The sequence below is a fragment of the Suricata suricatta genome, chromosome 5, assembly GCF_006229205.1.
Source record: "Suricata suricatta isolate VVHF042 chromosome 5, meerkat_22Aug2017_6uvM2_HiC, whole genome shotgun sequence".
Lineage (NCBI taxonomy): Eukaryota > Metazoa > Chordata > Mammalia > Carnivora > Herpestidae > Suricata > Suricata suricatta.
The window spans coordinates 79,973,022-79,990,436 of record NC_043704.1 but is presented as its reverse complement, the minus strand read 5'-3'; the positions used below and the strand labels follow the sequence as shown (position 1 = coordinate 79,990,436).

The 17,415-nt window shown below is 45.4% G+C and overlaps 1 protein-coding gene across 3 annotated transcripts in view; it reads left to right on the top strand.

Moving 5' to 3' along the window:
* Positions 1-6,114: 6,114 nt before the first annotated feature.
* Positions 6,115-17,415, top strand: part of ST6GAL1 (ST6 beta-galactoside alpha-2,6-sialyltransferase 1) — a 119,735-nt gene continuing 108,434 nt past the window's right edge. The window contains exon 1 of one of the 3 annotated variants that reach the window (XM_029939663.1): positions 6,115-6,212. The gene's annotated coding sequence lies outside the window, so the exon portion shown is untranslated. Of the gene's footprint in view, positions 6,213-16,823; positions 16,891-17,415 lie in introns of those variants that run through there. The other 2 variants (XM_029939659.1, XM_029939662.1) reach the window with 2 other exon arrangements.

Here is a 17,415-nt window from a genome sequence, read left to right as displayed (position 1 = left end):
ACATCTAAACACTTTTTCCTATCAATATTATTGGAAAACGTACATCTTTTTGATTAAAACGTTGAATTCTTACACTTTGGAGAATTTTTTCCATTATATTTTCCTGTATTACAGTTTCTTCCCTTAATTATTGCAATTCTTCTCTCCCAGGACATCAGTAATTTTCTTGTTAGATTGTCTTTATCATCTATCCTTTAATTGCTTTCAATTTCATGTCTTTTCCTTCAATATTCATTTTGCTTAATTGAGTCTTCTGTCCATTAAGTAATTTGATGTTCAGCCCGTCTCTTATGTTACATGTTTATTTTTCAAAGTGATTTGTTAGATCTGAATGAAGATTTGGCCTCACACTTTGTCTTTAGCATTTGAATTTCCCTTGTAATCTCATGCTGTAATTTAATCCTTTTGTCTTTGTCTTATTTTATTAAAATCATATTCTTTTTTAAAATATTTATTTGAGAGAGAGAGATCATGACCCAAGCCGAGATCAAGAGTTGGATGCTCAACCGACTGAGCCACCCAGGCACCCCATAAAGTCATATTCTTTATTAGACTATATACGTCTGAAGAGTGACGAATTTGCAGAGTTTTCATCTGTTGCTTGGTTTGGGCTAGGTTTTCTTTCAGACTGGATTGATTTTTTTTCTCTGCATGGAATATTTTCAGGGTTTCTGTTATATTTCGTTTTTATTTAGCCAGTGACTAACATGGATTATTTGGCTTGATATAAAATATGGGTGACTTCTTATTGAAAACCTTCCTATGTTATTTAAAACTCAGTTACCATCCCATCAGAACCATAGCTGGACAACTGAGGTGGGGCGCCTGCTGTCTACTTTTCTGTAGTTTTAGGACATGGGGGAGGGGGGAGGAGGGCTGTGTGCACCTGTGCTTTTCTGAGAACCATAAAAACGTCCAGTTTCAGTGTCCATGTCACCCAGCTGGGTGTGTATACCATTACTGTGGCCACGCCCCCAACCTAGCACCATGATGTGGAAACTGTCAAGTCCTGGTGCCCTCTTCACTCCATCATGGTCATGGTCATGGTTCTGCAGTGGAGAATAGAGGCTTCTGCTCCCAAGTGTTTTCTTGTGACTTTTCTCCAAGCTGCCTTTTCATCTGCTCGGTCATATTCTCTTCAAATGGAAATAGGGGTGGCCAGTTCCTGAATGTTATCAGGATTTTGCCATTTCACCTGATTTCTTCCATACGCATCTAGGGAAGACATGATGAGATTATTTATGATGCTTTGACACAGCCTCAGAATTCTTTGTTCCTTTCTTCTTTTGTTTTTCCTTTTCAATGTTTTAGGCATGAAGTTGAACTTCTTTCCTTGTTACTGCTGGTGGACTTTTAAAGATGTCTTTACTTTGCCTTTCTTTTGAAAGGATAATTTCAAGGAACATAGACTTCTTGGGTGCTAAGGGCTTCTTCTGCCCCTCCCCTAGATGTTCCACTGTCTTCTGCTGTCTATTATTTCTTTTTTTTTTATGTTTATTTATTTTTGAGACCAAGAGAGACAGAGTGCCAACAAGGAAGGGGCAGGGAGAGAGGGAGACACAGAATCTGAAACAGGCTCCAGGCTCTGAGCTGTCTGCACAGAGCCCGATGCAGGGCTCATACCCACGAGCTGCATGATCATGACCTGAGCCAAAGTCGGACGCTTAACCAACTGAGCCACCCAGGCGCTTTAGCTGTCCATTATTTCTAATAAGAATTAAGCAATGACTCATATGACTCTTCCTCTATGGGATGTATCTTTTTTCCCCCTCTGGCTGCTTTCAAAAGCTTATCCTTGCTTTCATTTTCAGCAGTTTGGCTAGACTTTATGCATGTGTGTCTTTATTTACACTTAATGCTGCTTGGGGTTCAGTGAACTTCTTGAATCCATAAATGTATGTCTTTCTACAAACTGGAAATGTTGAAGCCATTATTTCTTCAAATATGTTTTTCTGGACCCTTTCTCTCTTTCTTCCACATTTAGAATTCAAAGCACACATATGCAGACATTTTTACATTTTTCTACAGGTCCCTGAGACTCTGTGCATATTTTCTCATGTTTTTTCTTTCTGTTCTTCAGATTAGAAAGTTTCTATTGATCTTGCTTCAGCTTCTTTAACTCTTTTTGTTAAGTTCGGCCAGAAATTTATAATTTCAGATATTGTGTTTTTCGGTTCTAGAATTTCCATGGGTTCTTTCAAGATACAGTTTCTTTTTCTCATCTGTGATTTCCTGCCTTTTATCCATTGAAAGTACATTTTCCTTGACTTCACTAAGAATTATAATAGCTGCGTGACAATCCTTTTCTAATCCCAACATCTGGATCATATTGAGGTTGGTGTCAGTTGATTGTCATTTCTTTTAAGCCTGAAATTATAGACCCAGGTTCTTTGTAGGTTGGCTAATTTACATTATATCATAGGCATTATAAATTTCATGTTATGGAGATTCTAGGTCCTGCTAGAATCCTCTGAGAGTGTTGAGGTTTTTGGTTTAGGAAGCAGATGAACTTAGGAAGATCCAAACTGCAAAGCTGCCTTTTGGGAAGCCACTGAACTCAGCTCATTTCCCCTGTCTTTGGCTTGGTTACTTTGAGTCTGCTTCATGCTTGAGTGGCTTGGGGTCTGGTCAGAGTTTACACCCAGAATTTGGGACTCTCTCTTCAGACCATTCCTTTCCAATATTTCCCCTTCCTTCTTGCTCTCAAGCATATTCTGTCCTCTGGCTCTTTAGGCCAAAAAGACTCTGGATTTTTTTAACTTAAAGTTTGAGGCACCCCACATGGTGCTGACTTCAGCCCATCCGCGGGCTGAAAACTACAAGCATAGGTAACTCCTCCCCTTTCATTCTTCCAAGATTTGACTCCCTTCCAGATTCTGTTTGCTTCTGTTTAGTCTCTTGTGCCTTCAGATTGTTGTTAATTGTATTTGGCCCAGCCGTTATCTGTGGGAGAGCAGGGTCTGGTAGGTGCTTGTTAGTGGAAATTACTGATAATGTCTTTCACTGTTCGATGGTTTTTACTTTTGCTGTTCATCGTGTTAAATGTGGGGAGAGAGAGATGTTCTAATCTAGAGTTATTTTACCATCTTTACCCAGAAGATCTTCTGGGCAAATGTCTGCTCCATCCTGAGCCTCAGGTCTGCCATCTGTAAGATGGGGGGAACAGTCCCTTCTTTGTGGAGTTCTTGTAAGGGTGAAATGGGATAGGGCAGATAAAACTTCGCAGTGCTTGGCAGTGAATCAGATTATTGCCATTATCTTCGGTATCAGTATCTCATCCCTAACTTAATCTCTGCCATATGACAGGGGTAAATCATGATTGTTAAGTAAATGAATTAGACTCCTGAAAACGGAAGAGGGAGAGATGGATACAAGACATGGTGGAATTGGAAGCTGAGGAGAAAGGTCAGGACGGGCATTTTCTCCTTGAATGAGGCCACGTAGCAGACACACAGGCCTGTGGCCAAGGACCTCTTCCCTCTGGCCAGGCTTCTGTTTCACAAGGTGTTCTCTCTAACTCTGTGGTGATTCATTGTGCAAGCTGCAGCACGAGGCCAAGCCTTCGCAAGTAGGTGAAGAGTCTCCACATTCCCACTTTTTATACTTTCCAGGGGGCACAAGGGACTGTTTGGGGATTCTGGAGCCTGAGGGAATCCCCTTGCTGCCCCTGGCTTGTGCGCAGTGGAAGAAAGAGCTGAATGTTGCATTTGTGTGGAGCTGCGTCAGAGACAAAATGAAGAGGCCTGGGGACAGGGGTGGCTGCTCGTTGTCCAGACATGACAAGCCTGTTAACACCCTGACTGAAGGGAGGAATGATTCTCCCCACTGGCGGGCTGAAGTGCCAACCGTCAGCAGGCAGGAGCATGCTCCACAATCACAGTGGAGCTTCCCAGGGCAAAGGGGTCGGTCGGGGTGTTCGGGCGCGGCAGGGGCCATGCTTCCCCTCAGCCTCTGCGGGACCATCATAACAGGACAGCAGTGTAAACAAGGCCCTGGCCCTGGGCGTCTTGTTCACCCGAGAAAAATACAAGACTCAAAAAATAATATTATTAAGTGAACTGGACACGTAAACAGGGTTAATAAGGGGGTTCTATTCAAAGCCTCTTCCCCAGCCAAACTTACAGACAAAACTCACAGGTGTCTGTTCTTGGCCCTGACTCTTTGTTTTTCTAGGTTATGGTGCTACTCATTCTCAGAAAATGAGCCACAACTACAGAACATATGCTTCTCTAGCTAGACCACAGCCCACATCCTGGATGAGCCCCAGACAAACTTCCCCCACCACTTGTCACCTCCTGCTCTACCTGGCCAAGCGGCACCCCTCCCACATCCTTTAAATCACTTAAGAGCCCAGCCTAACAGAGACTGGGGGCCAACATCTCTCATGATGTCTGGTCCCTCTCTTTCCTTGGAGAGAGAAGAAACTCTGTCCTGCTTGTTACTCTACTCTGTGCAATTCTTTGCTGCCTGTATCATTGGGCACCCTAACAGTTAAAATGGCAGATTTTATATTTTACCATAACTAAAGACAAATACAATTATTAAAATAATGCATACCTATTGTAGACAATTTGAAAAACTAAGAAAGATTTAAAGAAACAAAAGTATCCAAATTCCTTCCTTCTAACATTTTGATAATTTCCTTTCTTTTTATATGCAAGTGGATACTTTTACTCAGCTGAGATTTTAATCTGGTATGATGTGTGGTGGTGCTTTTGGACTCTTATAATCTGAGCTTTTTTGTTATTCACTCTTGTTGGAAAATATTTTAATGGATTACAAGTAATCTATTTTATACATTTATCAAATTGTATTTGATTGTCTCACTGGCTGGGCTTTTTTCCAATATTTTTCAGAAAAATAACACTTCAATAAACATCTTTAGATGTTAGGTCTTTGTCTAAGAGAGCTTCTGAAAATGTAAACATTTTTCTTCTCTTCCTGTTTCATTCTGCGCAGATCCCACATTTTGCTTTTTTTTTTTAATGTCTGTTTATTTATTTTGAGAGAGACAGAGACCGTGCAAGTGGGGGAGAGGCAAAGAGAGAGGGAAAGAAAATCCCAAGCTGCAGAGCCGGACTTGGGGCTCTAACCCATGAACCGTGAGATGGTGACCTGGGCTGAAACCAAGAATCAGATGTTTAAGCGACTGAGCCATCCAGGTGCCTCTGATCTCTTTCTTAAAGGCCTGGCTCAGGTCTGGCCTCTGCTGTGACACCTTCCTTGAGAACTTCAGCCTGCAAAAATCCCTTCCTTCTCTGATTCCAACTGCATTCATTCAATTTTGTTCCATCATTCATTCATTCATTAAATATCATTTGATGGCATATCAAGAATATATATATATATATTTACACACACACACACACTCATCAGATACTAATTTCTTCTCAATAATGTGGTTGCTAAGAATAATAACTATGGTTAATGTCCTTTGAGTATTTACCCTGTGCTGGCACTTCTTAAAGTATTAGCTCATTTCCTCTCTATAGTACTATCCATGCTTTACTATGGGAAAGTCGAGGCACAGGGAGATTCGGTCACTTGCCCAAGATTGCTCAGCTATTCCTTGAATGACCTGGGATTCAATCCCAGCCCCTTGGGCCCTAGAGTCCATTAACAGCACTAACAGTTATAGGCGATGCCTTCGTTGAACTATTTGGGACCAGCGATGGGGCAGTGAATGGAGCAAGTATATGTCCTGCACGGTGGGGCTTGCACAGGCCTGGGTGCCTCACTTAGCTCTGGGTCATGAACGTCTTGAGCTGTTCCCACATGGCTGTGCCTCCTGTGGGGCAGGGTTTCTCCATCCTGTGACCCCCCTGCAGGGCTGGGGCCCTGGCCCCCTGCCTTGCACCCCAAAGAGCAAGCGTGCAAGGAGTACTTGGTAATGCTTTTAAACTGATGGTTGGAAAGGTGAAAGAAATCTGAGCACCGAGAGAGCAGATTTCACCTTGGGTGCTGTCACTCTGCACCGCAGGGGAGGCTTCTCCACCACTGTGTTTCCTCACGAGGGAAATGAGATCATCTTTGACACTCCATGAATGTGGTAAAATCTTCCGGCCATACCTTAGGGGTTTATCACATGGTGAAGAGCAAGCACTAGTACAAGATCTTCCTGTTGCCTCTAGCCTTCTGATTCAGTCCCAGGCTGAAGGGTTAGACAGACGTGAGCAAGTTGTCCCCATGTTGCTTCTTCTTCCATATATCAGGTATGAGCAGGGCTCTTTCGGAAGCAAAAGAGCAGTGCAAATTCTCTCATGGATGCAAGTTTATTTCATAAAGTGGGTGTCTTAATCTGTTCAGGTCGCTATAACTAAAATACCATAGGCTGGGTGGGCTTATAAAGAACAGACATTTATTTGTCACCGTTCTGGAGGCTGAGACGTCCACAATTAAGGCTCCAGCAGATTCGGTATCTAGCAAGTTTCCTGGTTGACAGATGGTCATCTTTTTCCCTGTGTCCTCGTGAGGCAGAAGAGGCACAGGAGCTTTCCCAGGGAGCTTTTATAAGGACACAAATCCCATTCATGAGAGCTTCAGCCTCACAACCCAATCACCTCCCAAAGGCCCACCTCCACACACCATCACCTTGGGCATTAGGGTTTCAACATGTGAATTTTGGAGGGACACAAACAGTAGGTAATTGCAGTTACGATGTTTAATTTTTAATGGGCTTAGAAGAAGAACAAAAACGGAAGAGAAGAAGGAGGCATTTTAGGTAAGACCAAAAGTGTTTTATGTGTGTGTGTGTGTGTGTGTGTGTGTGTGTGTGTGTGTGTGTGTGTGTGTTTCTGAATTGACCCTAGGGAAGTTAGTTGTTTACCTCCTTTTGATTGGGGTCATGTCTGAGAGTCGTAGTAGCTACCATATAGTACCTATTTGATGTACATAATAGCATTATTGCAGATCCTTACTGTGATCTTTCAGACGCTACAGTGCCCCTGCTTCATAGGCTCAGAGGGGTTAAGGGGCTTTCTTGAAGCCACCTGGCTAGTAAAAAGCAATGTAGGGAACATCTGTTCTGCTTGGTCCCAAAGCCTGCTGAAGGACCACTACCACACAGTTAGCTCCTGACACATTAGTTACTTAGGGCATGAGCCATGGCACTAGCCTGCCGAAGAGGCACATCGCAGAGACGTGGCCTTTCTGGAATTTTATTAAAGGCCTTGGAGGGGATCAGAGGGGAAAATCTCAGCTAAGAGGAGCAAGTCTGTTTCCTGGCCATAGATAAAGCCAGGAGAGACTCCCACTTCCATACCCCTGTGATTCTGGGTCCAAATTTGGGGAATGGCTTAGAAAGAAGATCCTGAACTGAATTGATTCAGACCTCTGAATCTGTTAAAGGAAAATTTGTCCTGATCTGTGGATTTATTTATATAAAACAGTGTTTCTATGAAATATCAAATGCATATTTATTTGAAATCATATAAAAAACACAAATCTTGGGGTGCCTGGGTGGGTCAGTCAGTTAAGTCTGACTCTCGGTTTCAGCTCAGGTCATGATATCAAGGTTTCGTGAGTCCCAGCCCTGTGCTGGGCTCTGTGCTGACAGTGCAGAGCCTGCTTGGGATTCTCTCTCTCTCCCTCTCTCTCTGCCCCTCCCTTACTCACACTGTCTCTGTTTCTCTCAAAATAAATAAATAAACTTAAAAGAAAAACCCACAAGTCTCGGGTGCCTGGGTGGCTCAGTCGGTTAAGTCCAACTCTTGGTCTTAGCTCAGGTCATGATCTCATGGTTCCAGTTGTATGTTGAGCTTTGTGCTAATAGTGTGGGGCCTGCTTAGAATTCTTACTCCCTCTCTCTCTGTCCTTCTCCCGCTCTCTTTCTCAAAATAAATAAATACACTTAAAAAAAAACCTCATCTAGTTATATATTTAATGAACAACCACAAAAATAATACAATCCTGGGAAATTCTACAAGTGTCTCCAAGACTGTAGAGAAGAAAGAGATGGTTTTGGACTCACGGCTTCCTGCAGAAAGTCAGGCTTGAATTAGACCTTAGAGGAGGGGTCGTGCTCATGCAGGCAGGGAGAGGGGAAGAGCGCACTTCAGAGAAATGAAAAAGTATAAACAAGTCAGAGATAACAGAGAGATGAGTCAGGCCACGCTCACATCACTCCACTTACAAGGAAAAACTGATGTGCACAGGGGTTGAAGAGAGGCCCTGAAGTCACATACATGTTGGTTCAGTCCCCAGATCTGCCAGTTACAAGACATATGGCCTTTGGCCAATTATTCAAACTCCTTAAGCCTCAGTTATCTCGTTTCCAAATGCTGTTAATGATGTGCATGCACAAGGTCACTGTGAGGATTAACTGTGGCAGGGCTCAGTTCCCAGTTCTGTGATTTGAGAAAGTCATTATGATCTCTCGGATCATGGGAATATCCAGATCCTAATCTTGACATGTTCTATCTCACCTCACAAATCAATAACTAGGAATTATTATTTCTTTTAGCTTGCGAGATCTCAAAAGCTGTAATGCCACTTTACCCTGTGTGCCAAAAACGCTGAGGTGAAGGAAATGTATCGTCAGGGGTCTATGGTCTCACAAATCTATCTCAGATGAGTGACTTCCTTCTTCCCAGCAGAAACAATAACATTCCACCAGGCTTCTGGCCATTCTCTACCACCTCCATTTATCACTTTATATGTTTTTCTTAGCCGTTTGAAGAGACAGGCTGAAAACCCAGCCTAATGATCCCTGACCACGATGAAAAGTCGGAAAATAACAAGCAAGGCCTGATTCCTCTCAGGGGCCTCGTTATGAGAGGCTGGACCAGAGCAGTTTCTGCTTTTTAAGTCTTTGGTTCTCTCTATATTTTCTGGGCTGCCTGTGGCCCCTTATTAGCATCTATAACAGAGTCAGAAGATGTGGTCTCTAGTCCAAAGCTTGCCACTTATTAGCTGGCTCATTTTTGGCAGGCCATTGGAGTCTCTATGCCTCAGTTCATTTATCTGTAAATTAGACCTCATATGAAAGGTCTATAGGAAAGCACCTTGGGAATCCTTTATGTCAGGAACACATTTTAAAGAGAGTAGATTAAAATCAAGCAGGTGCACTGTGTCCCTTTCTTCTTAACCCAACCATGAGTCCTAGATTCTACAAATAAAAATCTCTCCTGTGTAGTTCACTCTGAATGTGAACTTGGGAACTTTGTGTCTATTTTGGGCAAGGAAATGAGTTTTCTACTATCCATCCTTCCTGTGAGTTTGACAAAGACCTCACAGAGGAACTGGCCAAAGAGCTGTGATAGATGGTACCTCGTGCTCCCTGGAATTACAGCTCATTTGATAGGATCCCAAGCCAAATCGATAGAATACTTTAAATACGATGGTACATACTTAATACAAGTCTGTACTCCCCTCTTCTAAACCCTTACACACCCACACACATCCTCCAGCTAAGTGGGCCTACCCTGGTGTCCCTGCCTCCTGGATGGAGTCATTCTGAGGCTTTTGAGTCATGACTTCGTGGTGCTCTGAGCCATTTAGGTTGAGAGGTACAGGCTGTTATTATCATTATAGACCACCTACTTGCTAATTGAACTTGACAGTTGAGTGCTTTATGATATCATTGAAGAAAGACAGTAATGGATAATGTGACATTGTTCAGGGGCTACTTCCTGCACTTGAACCTCATCAGTGCTTCCTCAAATGCCTATCTGATTGCCCACACACTTAGATCTTAGCAGTGCTGGTTACAGATTAATTCGAAGCACCAGTATGCACACCCGCTCCTGGCAGGATAATGCTGCAACCGTATCCCCAGGTTTCTCATGGTATAAAAGGTTTTGCGTTGTACCCCGTACATAGTGGGGCCAGAAAGTTGATGCAGCTTTCCAGGAGACATTTGAACTTTAGGAACTATCTCAGTGATGGGAAATGTGGCTTTTTCCAAAGGTTATTGTCCAGCTGTTGGCAGTCCGTTAACTACTGGTGATGATAGTCCGCGAGAATGTAGCTGAGGCTGCAGCCCTGTCTGAGCGATCTGAAGCTCACAGTCCCTTGGCAAAGGGTCCCTCACTCAGGGCACTATTGGGAGAGAGGGCTCCCCTGGACATGGAGCACTGCCATACTTAGGCATGGTTGGTGGCTTTTTATCCCCTGGGAAGAACCTCTCCGGGACAAGTTAGAAAGAGCCTTAGAAGGAACCTCGTCTACTTGTCTGCAAATCCTGCTAATCGTTAACACTGTCTGGGGACCACGTTAATGACTATAGATACCCAAGGTCTGACCCCTGAACCAGTGAATATTGGAGGGGCGAGAGAATTTATATTGTAAATGATTTCTGCATGTGACTCGAAAGGTCAGCCAGGCCGGGAAACAACTTACTTAGTCCAACTGTCCTCACTTCATAAAGCAGTAAAGGGGACAAGCCTTGTCTGATTTCTGTAAGCAGGACTGTGAATGATGGGGGTAGAATTCAGGCCTACTGACCCCATAGATTGGTCCGTGCTGTGTTGCGTAGCTTGTCTCCTGAAACATCAGCTCTCTTTGAGGAGACGTGTGTAAAATACATGTGATGAAGCAGAGTAAGCAATGGCATGGTCTTTGGAATGTCTAAATCACCGAAACTCAACACTGGCCATTCACTTGCTGTAATTAATCAAATGGCTTGGTTAAGTATCCAGCTTCACCACTTATGCCTTGTTTGACCCTGGTTAAGTCACCCACTTCTTTGCTTCCTCATCTAGAAGATACGACCAATAAAATTGATAGTATCTGCCTAAGAGGGTTGCCACAAGGGATCCAGGACAGAATGTTTGAAAACTACTCGATGTAGTGCCTGGCACAGGGCAAGTCCTCAGTGACTATCAGCTATTATATATATATATTTTTGAGCAGTGTACCAGACACTATACGAAGGCTTATGAGCATCATCTCTAATGTCACAACTCTTCTGTGAAACAGGCATTCTTTCTCAAGTCTTCTCAAAGAGGGTATGAAGGAAGACTGGCGGAGTCTATATTTCCTATTGCACTGGTGCTGTGAAATCAGGTGTTTTGTCATCTCAGTCCACATAAGTGAACTGTAGAAATACGCCATGGTGAAAATTCACTCATGGACATACCAGATGTGACATTTTTGTAACTGTTTGAAGCTCCTTGAGATAAAGTCCTATCTCTTGTGCATCTTGGTGTCCCCTGTTCATCTCTGTGTTCCCTGACCTAGCTGAGACCCTTTCCTGGCACACAGAGCTCAAAAAATGTTTGCCACAGAATTAAATGTCAGCTCTTCAAGTTGACTTGGATATCTCCTTCCAAGGAGAGTCTTTCTCCTGGGTCATTTATCTTGAATGTATTAGTACCTTATCTTGGCATTCAAATTTTTCTACAGCAGAGTTTCAGTCTGCCTTTCCTCCCCTAATGCATGCAGTAAATGGTTTATAGGATGATTTACAATAGTGGAAAAATTGAAAACCATCTTTAAAATTTTTTTAATGTTTTACTTATTTTTGAGACAAAGAGAGACAGAGCATGAGCGGGGGAGGACAGAGAGGGAGACACAGAACCTGAAGCAACCTCGAGGCTCTGAGCTGTCAGCACAGAGCCTGATGCGGAGCTCCAACCCACGAACTGTGAGATCATGACCCGAGCCAAGTTCGGACGCTTAACCGACTGAGCCACCCAGGCGCCCCTTGAAAACAATCTTAATGTCTAGCTGCAACAGAATAGCCGAATAATTTATGATGCTACCACATATCCCGTATATTGCTAATAGCTACTACTTAGTGCTCACCATGCCGTTTATTATTCTAAGCACTTTTCATGTAATTAACTTGTTTAATCTTTAGAACTACTCTTGTGAGGTAGATACTACTATCCTCATTTTATATGTAAGGGAATGGAGCCGGAGAGGTTAATTAACTTGCCCAAGGTCACGGAACGAGGAGGTGGCAGAGTCATGATTCAGACCCAGGCAGCCTGACTCCAGAGTCAGCGAGTCCTCTCAGCCCGTAACCTGTTTCTCATGCAGCCAACACAGGGTGCAATAAACCACTAACAACTTGCCGAAGAATGTCTGCCTTGCATCTAATAAGGGCTAAAGGGAATGAATACGTTTATTATTACATACATATAAGAAATGCTTGTTATGCTCTAAATGGGGGAGAAAAGCTGGATATCATTTTTATATATTATGATCTCAACTATGAAAAGTTGTAGAAAAATGCATGGGAAAAAGCTGGAAGAAAATAGGCCAAGAGGTTGATTCCACCTGTGGCTGATGGGCTTCCTTCTCCCTCTTGCTTCTTTGTACTTTTCTGACTTTTCTAAATTTCCTAAAGCAAATTTGATCTGTAAAGTTAGAAGAAAACAAAAAACGATTGAAAATAGCTTTAGAAAAAACCCAGGAGACCATACAGAGACAGGTTTGGGAGAAATCACCAACAGGCATGTGGTACTTTCTTTCTCCACCTCAAAACATTTGTTAATTTCAGAGAAGTTTCCTTGACATCCCCCCCCCCCACACTCTTGCACAAAGCCTGACCATTACTTGTGTTTGTCCTGAAGGTCATCCTCCAGTAATAAATACATAGGAGGCAGCTCGCACTTTGGGTCTGACAGAAGTCACTTGAGAGAAGCCAATTTCCTATCTTTTTGAGGGAATTTATTACAAGCATCTTTGATTTCTGAGTTGCCTCACCCCTGCACTTCCTTCCATTGCTGGTCACTCCTAGTCTCTGGGCACAGCTTGGGTCTTGCCCCGGGGCTCCAGGGCAACAGTTTTGGCAGCTGCAGCTGAGGAAGCGTTACTGAGAGTTTGATGGATTTGTCCAGGCGTTTGTAGCCCTGGGCCAGATGCTGCCTGAAGGGAAGAGGCGTAGGTTTCAAGGCACGGCTCAACACTCACTAGCAGACTTTAAGCAACTCACCTTACCTGTAAGCCCCAGGTTTCTCATCTGTAAATGGGGGGGATACAGAGACTTACCTACCTCAAAGGTTATTCTGAGTCTGAAAAGGGCTCAGGTGGGATAACCTACATGAAAGCCATTTGTAAATCTAAGGCTCTAAATTCATGTACATTGTCTTTTTTTTTTTTTCTTCAGCTTCCTACTCTTTTTCTCACATCTTTTGGGGTCGTTGAGAGAGGCTAGTTACAAGTAACAGAGACCTCTAGAAGGAAGAACCTGGGAGGTGGGGGCAGGGGGGTTGGTGGAGCATCATGGGAGGAAGAGGGATGCTGAGGAGGCCTCAGTAGAAATGCGTGAAGGTTATGTCATGAGTGGAAGTTCTGAAAAAGGGATGTTGTAAGCTGGTATCTAGGAAGTCTTGCATCTTAATGTTTGTTATGACACCACTCTGTCTTAAGAAACCTGCAGGAAATACCTCTTTCAATTTTTAACATTCTTAGAGTGAGATTTATAGCCATCCCCTTGCCTCCTATACATTAATTTCATGCTAAGATAGGCCTTCAGGAAGCAACATGAGGAGTAGCCTAAGGTGACTTGGGTACATCGGGTTCTAGAATGGTAACCCCCCAACCCCCCAAGTGAGGACTGAGAACATGCACATAGGCTGCCTTGCACCCAATAGATGTTCAGTACATGGCGATTTGTATTATTACTATGGATCAAAAGATATTTTGCTTAAACATAAGTGATTTGAGAATTGGGACTTGGTTTCTCCCCATAGCTCCTGGGACAAGGCTGGAGGCTGACGTTGATTGGGTGAAGTGGAGTCTGATGAAACCTCTGCCACCTCCATTTCCCTGCCCACACCTGCTCCCACAGTGCCCACATCAAACGCTGAGGTCTTGAGGCAGCAAGGCCGTGCCTGCTGTACAAGGCATAGTCGGGCCAGCCATTCCCGTCTTGTGGCCGTGGTCCTCCCAAGGGGCCCATCTCTAATGTCCAGCCTCTGCCCCTAGTGTTGTTCTCCCAGATATGCTGTCACTCTGTTTCTGTTCTTGGACTTGGGTTCCACAGACTTCGCTGCACGTAGGTATCTTTATCCTTGAAGCTGAGAGCACTGAAGTCCAAGGTAGGGGGCGCAGGTAGACCACAGACCAATTCCTTTAGCCCTCAGCCCACCGTTCTATTGGGCCATGGGTGCTGAAAGGGTGCAGAGAACTGTGGATGTCTTTGAAGGTACTAGAGGAGCGTCTAGAAAGAGATGAGGTAGAAGGGTTTGGGAAGACGTTTTCAGCTGCCTGTGCTTTCCTTATTCCTTACAAGATTGTGCAACACCACCACCTCCAATTTAAGAGTGCTAGAAAAATCTTGCCTATGAGTGGCTTACTGTAATGAACATTATAAAGCAGGGCATTGTTTGTATTAGCCAGCAAACTGCCTAAAATGATGACCAAGAAAGACATTACCTAAAATATTATTCATGGGCAAAGACTGAGGTCATGGGAGTGGGGAGCTGAGGTAGTATCCAGAGGGAAAATAGGTATTTATACTTCTAAGAAAAATAACCTGTCAAGTCAGGGGCCCTAGAGACAATGCATGGGAAAGCCTCATAGAGGGGCTGGGGAGGACAGGTCCACCCCACTTCTGTCTTCCATTTATAGGTCAGAAGGCCCCAACTGCAGCCTTGAGGGAGTGTCCCACTCACCAAAGGGACCCACCCTGGACATCTTCCAGGGGCATTTTCCCTACCTGTCCACTCATCTACCTCATCGCCCCGGAAGCATCATGGGGGAGCCTGATTGGCTCAGTCTGTCAAGCGTCCAACTCTTGATTTCAGCTCAGGTCATGATCTAACCATTCATGAGATGGAGTCCCGTGTCTGGCTCTGTGATGACAGCTCAGAGCCTGCTTGGGATTCTCTCTTTCCCTTTCTCTCTGCCCCTTCCCTGCTCATGCTCTCTCTTTCTCTCAAAATAAATAAATGAAGTTAAAAAAATAAAAGAAACTTCTTGGGCTTTTCATGTCATCTGTGGTCACCTTTGTCTTGTAAGGCAACAATACATAATGAGCCTCTTCCTTTGTTTTCTCTGTAATCTGGCTGGAGTTCTTATAAAGAATTCTGTGGAGCAAGGCTGGAGAAGCTTCTAGAAAAGCCTCTCCTCTCTTTTTTGTTCTTCGTTCTTTTCTTAAAGTTTATTTATTTATTTATTTTTTAGTAATCTCTATACTCTGTACTCATGGGGCTCGAACTCACCACTTCTAGATCAAAAGTCTCATGCTCTTCTGACTGAGCCAGCAAGGCGTCCCCTTGTTCTAGGTTCTTATGCAGGGTTGACATAAAAGTGATACTGAGGAAGGAAATGATTAAGGCTTTCCATTAATATAGGAGAGGGTTCAAATTCTAGCTCTTCCATTTTCCTTGATGACTTCAATGTTCTTATTCATACGATGGCGTAAGGCCACCACATATGTTATGAGAAGGAGAGGCAATACAATAAGCAAATTGCTTTTGCTCCCGAATGCTAGATATTACTTGCATGTCCTTTTCCCCTCCTGCTGTCACTGCCCCAGCTCCTATCATGTCTCCACTGATGGCAGCTTGCAGGCTGGGCTGTGTGCTCCATGCTCCCAGGCTCTGCTCCTGCCATCCACTTTCCAGGAAGCTGGCAGAAAAATCAATGTCAAACACAAGGATGCATGCCATGCCCCTGCATAAAATCTTTTAAGAGCTTCCAATTTTCTCAGAATAAAGTCTGAGATCTCCAATACAGCAGCATCCTCCCACAAACAGTCTCACGAGTTTGTACTTCCACTCACCCACTCATGTCACTGTTACTGTTACGCCCAGTAACAGATACTAAACTAAATGCTTCATAGAGGTCATGTCATACAGTCCTGAAAACAACAGTGTCATTAATATCTCCTCCATACAGAAGAGGAAAGAGGTTCAAAAGAGGCTCAGAGAGGGGCGCCTGGGTGGCTCAGTTGGTTAAGCATCGGCCTTTGGCTCAGGTGGTGATCTCACTGTCTCTGGGTTCCAGCAGAGCATGAGGCTCCGCACTGACAGTGGGCAGCTTGCGTTGGACCCTCTGTCCCCTTCTCTCTCAATGCCCCTACCCCACTCTCTCAAAAATAAACATAAAAAAAAAAAAGGCTCAGAGAGGCTGAGGAAGTCAAACCAATACTGGGCTACTTGGTCATAGAGACCTGGAGTCACTGTGTGGCAGCTTCTGGAACTGGGGCTCTGGGTACCCAGCAGTAATGCTTCTCAGCAGCCGGCCAGCCAGCTCCCTAGCAAGAGGGCAGGGAGAAAGCAGTATCTGGAAGAAGATAACTGTGTTAAGAGATGACAGGAGGATGTGACCTCACCTTTCCCAAGTTGAGTTGGTGGTGGGGAGTCATCACCTCAATTTGGAGAGAGCTCTGTGTCAGGGCTTCAAGCACTAGGTGTGCTCCCCACACTGTGTGTTCCCAGAGGACCCAGACGACTCCACTCCCCTTTTCCCTCCAAGTACACAACCTCGTGCCAAGTGGGTGCTCAAAACACAGTTGGGTGATGGTTATTGCCACATCTGCTCTCCAGGGACTGGAGTGGTGGTGGCTCAAGGCTCCTTCTGGCCCTCCTGTGGGGCCCTTTTCTGTCTCCGGGGCACCAGGGACGGTCAGTATACACCCTGCTCACAGGTGGTGCGCGGCTTCCCCTGGCAGCCCCAGTTCGGCCCCAGGGAAAGGAACTTCGCTCCCTTCAACATCGTACCCGAGGCCTCCCGTCCCGCCAGCCCTCAGACAGCTTGGGGGCCACACTCCTGTTGTGTCTGCAGTGTTTGAGAGCACCTGGGACGTGCTACGCCAGATGTTGTCAAACCCCGTAAGAGAGATTTTGCGGTTTTATATCCTACATACGAAGAGTTCAGAGAGGTTAAGTGACTTGCTCAGAGTCACACAGTCAGTCGGTAGCAGAGACAGGATTTACAGTTCCCGCTTGTGAGGATGAAAGCCCTGAGGGGTCGGATTCAACCCTCGGGGGCCTGGTGGGTGGTGCGAGAAGCCGGCTTTTGGGGGATCCCGGGCCGCTGCGTCGCCCCTCCCCTTGTTCCTCCTACCGCCTTCCTGGGGGGGCGACAGGGGGAGAGCAGGGTCCCAGCATAACGAGGTGCCCTAACCGGCACCCCACTTCCGGAGGCCCGCCCACGAGCGACCCCCGGAGGACCAGGCCAGGGTGTCCGGGGCTCCGCGTGCCCGCGGACCCACCCCGTCGGCCATACTATTTGCATAACGGAGACCGCCGCTTCCCCCGCCCCTCCGCCGCGCTCTTCTTCCTTCCTTCGCCGTCCCCTCCACCCCTGCGCCCCAGCCCTCCGCTCCTCCCCAGCAGACCCTCCTGCGGGGACCTGGCGCCGGGCTCCCACTGCCGGGCTCCCCTGCGGCCGCGGCGCGCAGAGCCGGGCGGCACCTGGGGGAGGGGAGTGCGGGGCCGGCCCGGCCCGGGGAAGACAGCTGAGGCACTGCCCGGCGCTAACAAAGGGAGCGGCTGCGAGCCGGCGAGGGCGCGGAGC